We start from the raw sequence: 8,938 nt of genomic DNA on the forward strand, positions 1-8,938 counted from the left end.
TGGGAACCACATCATAAGAGCTTTATAGCCATCTTGTCAAACATGCTAGGCATGGAAACCATGCAATGAGTACATAAGGAAATATGTGACAGAAAAAAAAATGCTCCTGCTTTTTGTGGATTAAATTTTAAAGCAGCTAAATGTGAACCAGCCAATAAGTACCTCTCTCTGAAATACATCTTTCTTCCTGTTTCCCTATATACAATTATATTTAATAGGCATTATTCAGACACCTCTAATACATAAATTAGAGGGAGGAACAAGTCACTTATGATTAAATGTAAAAAATGAATATAGATAAATTAGTCAGCAAATGATATTATGTGATTTACAGTTCATAAATATTTTTTAAAGCATAAAAAATAAAATGCATGTGTCTAAATCTACATGAGAAGCAAATTGATTCGCACAGTGCTCATAGAAATAGCTACATCTTCTGTGAAAGAGTAAAAATGGAAGCTATAATTTTTTTTAAAAATTTGCCAGGACATAATGCTATTTAGGATGAATTACCTAATGAGGTAAAAACTAACATTAAAATGTTTTGACTATTTTTATATCAAAGATAAATCCAAAATCAATCAAATATCAAATCCAAAAAATTACGAGTAAAAATTAGGAAGATTATTATTTTAATTATTGAAGACTTCCTGGATATTTTACATACAAAAAAATTTAAAAAAAACACAAGCTTATATATAGACATATAAAAAAATAACTTTGTGGATTATAAAATAGCAACATTTACTTTTAATGGAGACTTTATTTTTATATATATATATATTATTATTAGATTAGAGATTTATACAATGTGATCACAAAAAAAAGGCAAAAGACCATGCACGGCTGTAGGTACAAGTCTTAAAAAAGGATACTTTTTGTTTTATTTGACCTAAGAAAGATATTTTGAATTGTACTGAAAAAAATATAAACATCATATACATTTCAATTGCTTTCCTCTTCTCATCAAAATAAATTATATATACAATCAAATTTGAGATGACAGCAAAAACAATTTGGAAGTGTTTATAAAATTTGGTAAAGATATGCTTGTGAGGAATCAAATAGTGAACCCAAAAACAATAAATATAGGATCTGTGTGAAATGTGTACAAAAGTGAACATTTGAACCCTCAAACATATGGAACCATCTGATAGTTTTTACTTTCTTTCAGAAGCCTTAAATGCATAGTGACTGACAATTGATTCCTTGATTAAATAATGAAATACATTTAAAATTAACTTCAGCTGCTCTGAAATATATCAATAAAAGTTTTCTTTTTTATCGATACCACTTAGATAATTCTAACTGCCTTGTCATGCATGAACAAAATGTTCTGAAATATAATCAAATGTTCTTTTAACAATAACAACAATCCCAAATATGTGTCTAGAATAGCTACCAAAGTTAAAATCCTAAATTTCAAAAGTATAATTTTGCAAAAGTTTAAATATTTTATGATAAACTTATTGATTCTAACAAAACATTGAATGTGATAAATGTAAACACATGTACTCACATGTATAGATACTTTTGTGCATAGATACAAGAATATGTAACTGTGTGTGTACATGTGTGTATATTCTATGCTATAAAAATAAACATGAAATATAAAGTTAACTTATACAGTGATTCTAATTCTTAGATCTCCAGAATTAACAGGCGATCCTCCTTATTAGACAAGACCTCCGTTTTTCTCTGAAGATTATACTTATCTCTAGAATTGCCACTCAATATTTAAGTCTTCCTAGTTAAAATCATATCTTCATAAGAATAGGTCTATTTCTCTGGTAGTAAAAATAGTTATCAAGCTAAGTAGTGAATATATACAATTATCCAAAACTTAAATCCCTGAGTCTGCATTACATGTATTTAGTGAATCAGAGAATATACATATACAGAAAGAAACCTAGAGATAATAATGCAATGTTTCATAAATCTCTTTAGTAATCATCTGTGGTAGGCACAATAATTACCCTCTCTAAAGATATCTATGTCCTAATCCTGGTAACCTGTGTGTCTGTTACCTTATATGGCAAATGAGACTCTGCACACATAATTAGTTAAGGACCTTGAAATAGGAAAATTATCTTGAATAATTTGCAGGTTTAAAAGTGGAGTAAGAGATCTAGGAGCCAAGAAATGTGGGTATCCTCTAGAAGCTGGGCAGGGCAAGAGAATAAATTCTCCCCTAAAAATTCCAGAAAAAAGTATAGACCTGTCTACACTGTGATTTTAGCCCAATTAGACCTATTGGATCTATAGCGTCCATAGCTGTAAGGCAGTGAATTTGTGTTTAAATCACTAAATTTGTGGTTATTTGTTATAGCAGCAGTAAGAAATTAATACATCAGCACTGTGTCACTGGATAAATGAATCCTTGTGAAATGTTTTACTCTAATCTACCATCTTTACCTACAAGTTATACAATCATGGTTATAACATAATGTTAGCACATGAATGACATATATAAATCAAAAAAATAAATAAAGCCTTTGATCTTTATCTTTTCATTTTAAGAAGTTCAAAAAACTTTACCAAAAACCTTGAAATATAAATATTTTCATATCACTCTGTTATCTGTGAATGTAAATGAGCTAACTTCATGCAACCTCAGTTCCTAATGCTAAATTCAATTTGGTATCTGTGCCCACTTCGGCAAACTCAGGAATCTCTAATTCAGTCATTTCTGATTGCACATTTTTAGTTTTCAAATATGGCAGAAATAATTCTTAGTAAATGACATATTCAATGCCAGAAAATATAAGACTGTGAATCTTAATTCAAAAACTCATTTGATAACTTTCTGATTCTTTGAGCTCACCATTCATCTCTGCATTGTCTGAAAAGAGAAAATGTCTAAGTTCTTACTCTAAGACTCTTGCACTTACTTTAGCATTTTAACAGAAAGTATTCATGTGTCTATTAAAGTTTTGGAATATCACTGCATCTACCAGTAAATAATAGCGATCCTGTACAACACAGTTTTATATAAAATAGAGTTTTGCTCTGCTTCATATAATAATCCAGAAGTAGAAAATTCAGGATTGACTTTCATTATATTCTACAAATCTCAGAGACGTACTCTTTCAAGATTTCCCCAGCAATCCTAGAGTATGGTTTTAACTACCTTATTCTAAAATAGTAAAACGAGACCCGTTATCACATTCACATTCCAAGCAATAGGACAGAATAAGAACAAAAGAATAAAAGAAACAAAACTTGTACATCACCTACATTGTATGGAATATTTTCAGAAATTCCTACTTGGCACTCTACTGACATTTCATTATTCAGAAATCAGTTATGTGGCAATATCTGGTTGAAACAATTTTGGAAATCCTATCTCTACCCTTGATGAATATATCCAACTAAAACCAGAATTTTCATGACCATGGGAAAAGGAAGGAACAGACTTTGGAAAAGGCTAGCAGTTTGTGCCACAACGTAGAGAAAGAGAAGTGTAGATCATTGATACACACACAATCACATTTTATCCTCCAAAATGTAATGCAGTTGAAAATATGCATTTTTCATTTTATCAATGAGAACACTCAGGGATATTGAGGCTGAAATACATGTTTAAGATTACATAGCTGGAAGGTAATGGAGATAAATTTGAACCCCCTCTTGCCTGAATTAATAATTTCTGCCCTTAAACTGTAAGTGCTACTATAAAATTTTATAATAATCCGAACAATTAAACTGACTCTTATTATGATTATTTTATCTTAGTAGGTATAGTTTTATTTTAAATTCTATTTGCAGAATATTTTATAGTCTTTTATTATTTTTAGATGTCGAAGTCTTTCATTAAGTCCTTAGGATAATTTTTGTTACAGAAACATGCTTAAAATAACATTTAAATGTACAAGTTAATTTATAGAGAAATGTTATTTGCTTTAAATAAACTTATCCTTTGGCTGCATTCATATCATTGGCATTTTTTAAATATACATTATAAGCAAACATAACTGACAAATTCAGCACATTGAAGATCATATATAATTAGTTTTCTCAACTACTATATTTTCAAATAGTTTTATTTTCATATATATTAATAACATATACACACGGCATATTTTTATAATGATCATAAAGTATAAAAAAGAAAAAGATTAAGTCAAGTAAACTTCAAAAAAAAAAAAAACATTAAAAACTGTCCAAGGACTCAATACTGAGAAGTTGAAAAGTCATAGAAGTGTTTTTATTATTTCTTCCAAGATGATTACGAAAGCAAATGTTCACAAACTAAGTACTAGTTTAAACAAATAACTTATATATGCCTCATCATCTCATCACTTGATATGGTCTATCAACATGGAGATAAAGTGCTAAAGATGAAGTAGGACTGGCACGTGACATATCACCAGGTAAAGAAACGATGTTAGAGTATAAATCTTAAATAGCTTGATGTACTGAGAATTATTAAAGTAATTAATAAAAAATTTCCAATTATACGCAAAATGTAAAAAAAAATGTGTGTGATACACTTACGACAACGTCTAACTTAAATGACCATTGAGCTTTCTCTGGGTATGACTACTATTACTAAAAAGAAGATAATACAGTTAACTTATCAAAAACCATAATACTGTTTTCATTCTTATGAATGTACATTCAGTACATAATCTAATATATGTAAAGTATTACAGTGAAAACAAGTAAAATTATGAAACAGATTCATTCTCAGCAAACATATAATCTATTATACACACACATAAAATATCTTACCTATAATAAAAACATAAATACATGACAATATAAAAACCAAGAAGTTGGATAAGTTATAGATATTATCTTTTTGCTTACATAATTTCATTTAAACTATGTTGGGTCAAAGGATATTTCATGTTTAATATGTAAATTTGACCTTATCATGGTCTACATTCCTTCTATGCATGTACATGTAGAATCATTCTCCTCAATTAAATTATAATTTTTCAAGAATTCTCAAATAATATGTTGGATATAAATAAGTATGGTGGAGTAAAGATGGAGGATTCACAGTTTAAAAGTGACCTTCTTCAAATTTTCAATATGCTCCTACCTCTTGTCTACTGAGAAAAAGATCTGTCAATAAAATTTTCTTAATTTTCTTAACCTTAATTTTCTTAACTATATGTCTGTTTTTTCACATTGCATTATAGCTGTTTTTATGTCTCATTTACTCACCAAGTAAAAAAAAATAAAAATAAAAAGATAAAAATAAAAAAAATAAAAAATATTTTTTCTGGAACTAATTATTAACTAATTTATATCAAACAGAAAATGAATTATCTTGCATAAAAGAGATGTTTAAAAATATTTATTGAACCATTAATGTATTCGACCATCTTATAATTCACTCTATCAATCTTGACCCCTGGAAGACTGTCTAAATCGTTTATATATATTGTTGTCACTGGGGACACCATCTCTAAACTAAGCTAATGTGACATAATTCTACAAGTTGTGCCATCATAACCACTGACTCTGTCACTTAATCTTCTATGCGTCAGCTACTCCATTAGGTATATTTTACATATACTAGCTAATACTCAGTATAAGATTGCATTTCAAGTAACTTGCTCAAGATTACATGGCTAGTAAACAAAAAAAATTATTTCTGATTTCATAACATATCCACTTTGCAATATTTGGTACATAGAATGTAATAATTACAAACACAAGTTTCTTTTGGCAAATATATAATTCTATTAAATGTCTTATTCAAAGAATAAAGTTACATTACAGTAAATTAAATTTTATTCAAAATAACAGTATCTGTACTATAATTATGGCAATTATAGTAAAATCAACTTATATTTTTTTTTGCTCTTAAATGAGATTCAATACACATTTTGAACAGATGAAAATCTGTTAGATATGAAAGCTATAGATCCATAAAATAACAAAGACAGACTCTGTGCCACACTGAAGTAAAAAAAAAAAATCAACAGTACTAGAGAGTTTTAGAAAATAATTATCTGCATCTGTAGGCAGTTTAACTTTCTGCCAAGTTTCTTAACTTCTTTTGTTTACTAAGGGTACATTTTAAAGTTAAACATCTTGAGAATTGGCGCCAGAGTTTGGGACATTCAGCAGCACTTTGACATTCTTTTGGTTTCATGAAGAAACTGGTTATCTGCAATTTAGTAAACACAATAGCATGAAAACATGTTTTACTGGCTTATTTAATAATCTTGCTGTCAATTTTAAGAACACAGATTATAAACCAGAAGTTTTCTATTTCAAGATTTTCATAAGTAGCTAACAGCAAGTCGATACTGTGATATTGAAGAGCATTTTCTATTTGATCTTCACTTACATATTTCCTTTTTCCTACTTGATAATAATTTGAAATTAAGTTGGCCATAAAAATATCAAGAGGTCAGTGTATTAGCATGTTCAATAATCTTTTTTTTTAACTTTAGATTTATTTCTTATTATTATAAGGAAATCATTTATTTCTTCTTTCAGTCACCAAATGTTCATTGAGCACTTTATATATTTCAATTATTAAAAATTACATGTTAAGAAGGTTACATAAAGGCTATCAAATGGAGTCAGATATATTGGCACTGGGATTAGATAAGATAGCCCATAGAGGATATATGTAGAGAGTGGTTATCAACTTTGGTTGCATGTCAATAATTTTCTGGAGCTTTTGCAACCACGCTACCTCGAGACCCACTCAAGAGTTGCTAAATAAAAATCTCTCAGAATGGGGATTGAGCTAGTCATTTGAAAATTCTACAGAAGCTAATGTTTCCAGCAAATCTTAAGGGACACTATGTAGAAAAGAAACAAGAAAAGAAAAAATAGTACTCGTTAAAACACTAGTGGGTGAGTGTATGATGAGCCAGCAAAAGAGACTGAGAACAATACATTTAAAGAAAGGAAATTTGAGAAAATGGAATCTGATAAAAATAAAAATGTAAAAAGTTTTAAGAATGAAAATAGGTAAAAAAAAATAGATATTGCAAAGAATCCAAGAATTATGAGAATTAAACAGAAGCTAAGGGAGGTACTATCAGAAATAATTAATGCCTTTTTTTTTTTTTATTGACATCATTGGGGAAAAATTCTTGACTGAGAAAAAAATAAAGAATGGGAGATATGTAGAAAATTTACAAGTACAGATTTTATCTTGATATATATAGTTTTGTAAGTACAAAATAGAAATATTGTGTAAGTACACAACTGATACCCTTAATTTTTTTATGAGTTTTAGGCAAGACAACATGCCAAATCTAATTTGAAGATAATCTAGTAACTACTTCACATAATTATTAACAATGACACAAATATAATAACTAATTATAGCAACATTACTAATATTTACAGACACCTTTTACGCTAAATGTGGAAATATTTTATGCATGGTATTATTCAATCATTATGTCATTGGGTAGGTTATATAAAGTTTAAACTGGTCCAAGAGAACATAACTGCTAAGTGGTAACCACAATTCAAGCCCATGTCTGTTTTACTCCATTACCTTAAGTCTTAAATCTTACTTAAATTTATTTCTCACTGCTTGAAGTAAAAGGCAACTTTAAATAAATTTTTATATATTTATGAGGCATGGAGATCATTGGATTAAAAAAGCAAGATAATAACACACTCAAATATCATAATAACATTTAGGATTTCCCTTCCATCTTAAAAAGTAAGTCTAAAATAAAGCTCCTCTCTGATCTAGTGTTATATTATTATTCTGATAGTTATAACTCTAGTTTATAAAATATTTGCCAAATATTTTTAATCTCTTCACGTAAATCTTAGTCTGTCAGTGTTAACTAATAAATCACAATCCCAATTAAGCATCACATCCCAATTAATTCATATCTGGACCTAGAAACTGAATGCTACTGTCCTGATTGGTTTCAATTAATATGTGGGGACCAAATTATAATTAGAAACTCAATGGTATCTAGAAGTTTTAGTGTAATTTTCTTATATATTCACATTCCTCTTTCAAAATTAACTATTTTCTCATCTCTTTTTTCTCTTTGCATTCCCTACTTGCTTCCCAATGCTAAACCTGTGACTTTATATCACACTTGCATGCAGAGGGGATTCTCATCTCTCCACCAGTAAGTCAGTTGTCCATCCTCATATTTACCCATAATTACTGTCATCCTTCCTCTTATTGTGAATGACATGAGTCTGCCTTTGTCAATGACCAAACTCTCCCTTTGTGCCTTGAATTCCTTCTACTCTCACCTAATGGCTTCCATAATTATTTCTTTCCCCACATTAATTATCCCCCATATGAATGATTTATAAGTCAATAATCATAATTCTATATTGCCTTATTTTCTCCATTTTTTAAGTTAAATTTATCAGAGGACATTGGTTAATAAGATTATGTAAGTTTCAAGTGTACATTTCTATAATACATCGTCTGTATATTGCATTTTGTGCTCAACACTCAAAGTTTATTCTCCTTCTGTCATCATGTATTTAATCCCTTTATCTTCCTCAACCTTGTCCCACCTTCTTTCCCTCTGGTAACCACCACACTGTTATCTGTGTCAATGAGTTCTTTTTTGTTTGTTCACATTGTTTGTTTGTTGTTTTCTGTACTATATATCATGTACGAGTGAAATAAAATGGTTCTTGTCCTTTTCTATCTGATTTATTTTACTCAACATGATATATTGCTTCTTTTAAAGAAGAAAACTTCCCTAGACCCTGAAAACTTCTCTAATGACCACTTTATTTCTCTGTTCTCATTTCATAGCAAAATTTCTGAAACTATTTATTAGTTCTTGTTTATAAATCATTATCTTACCTTCTCTTCTCAATCCACTTTAAAAGAGGCTTCTATCCCTACCACTCTATGGAAATTTTCTTATAGAGTCAAAGTAGGTGCCATGTAGTTAAATCTAGCTAGCATTCCTTGTATCTTCTCTTACTTAACATCTCAGCAACATTTGGCATAACTTAA

The sequence above is a fragment of the Rousettus aegyptiacus genome, unplaced genomic scaffold, assembly GCF_014176215.1.
Source record: "Rousettus aegyptiacus isolate mRouAeg1 unplaced genomic scaffold, mRouAeg1.p scaffold_m13_p_11, whole genome shotgun sequence".
Lineage (NCBI taxonomy): Eukaryota > Metazoa > Chordata > Mammalia > Chiroptera > Pteropodidae > Rousettus > Rousettus aegyptiacus.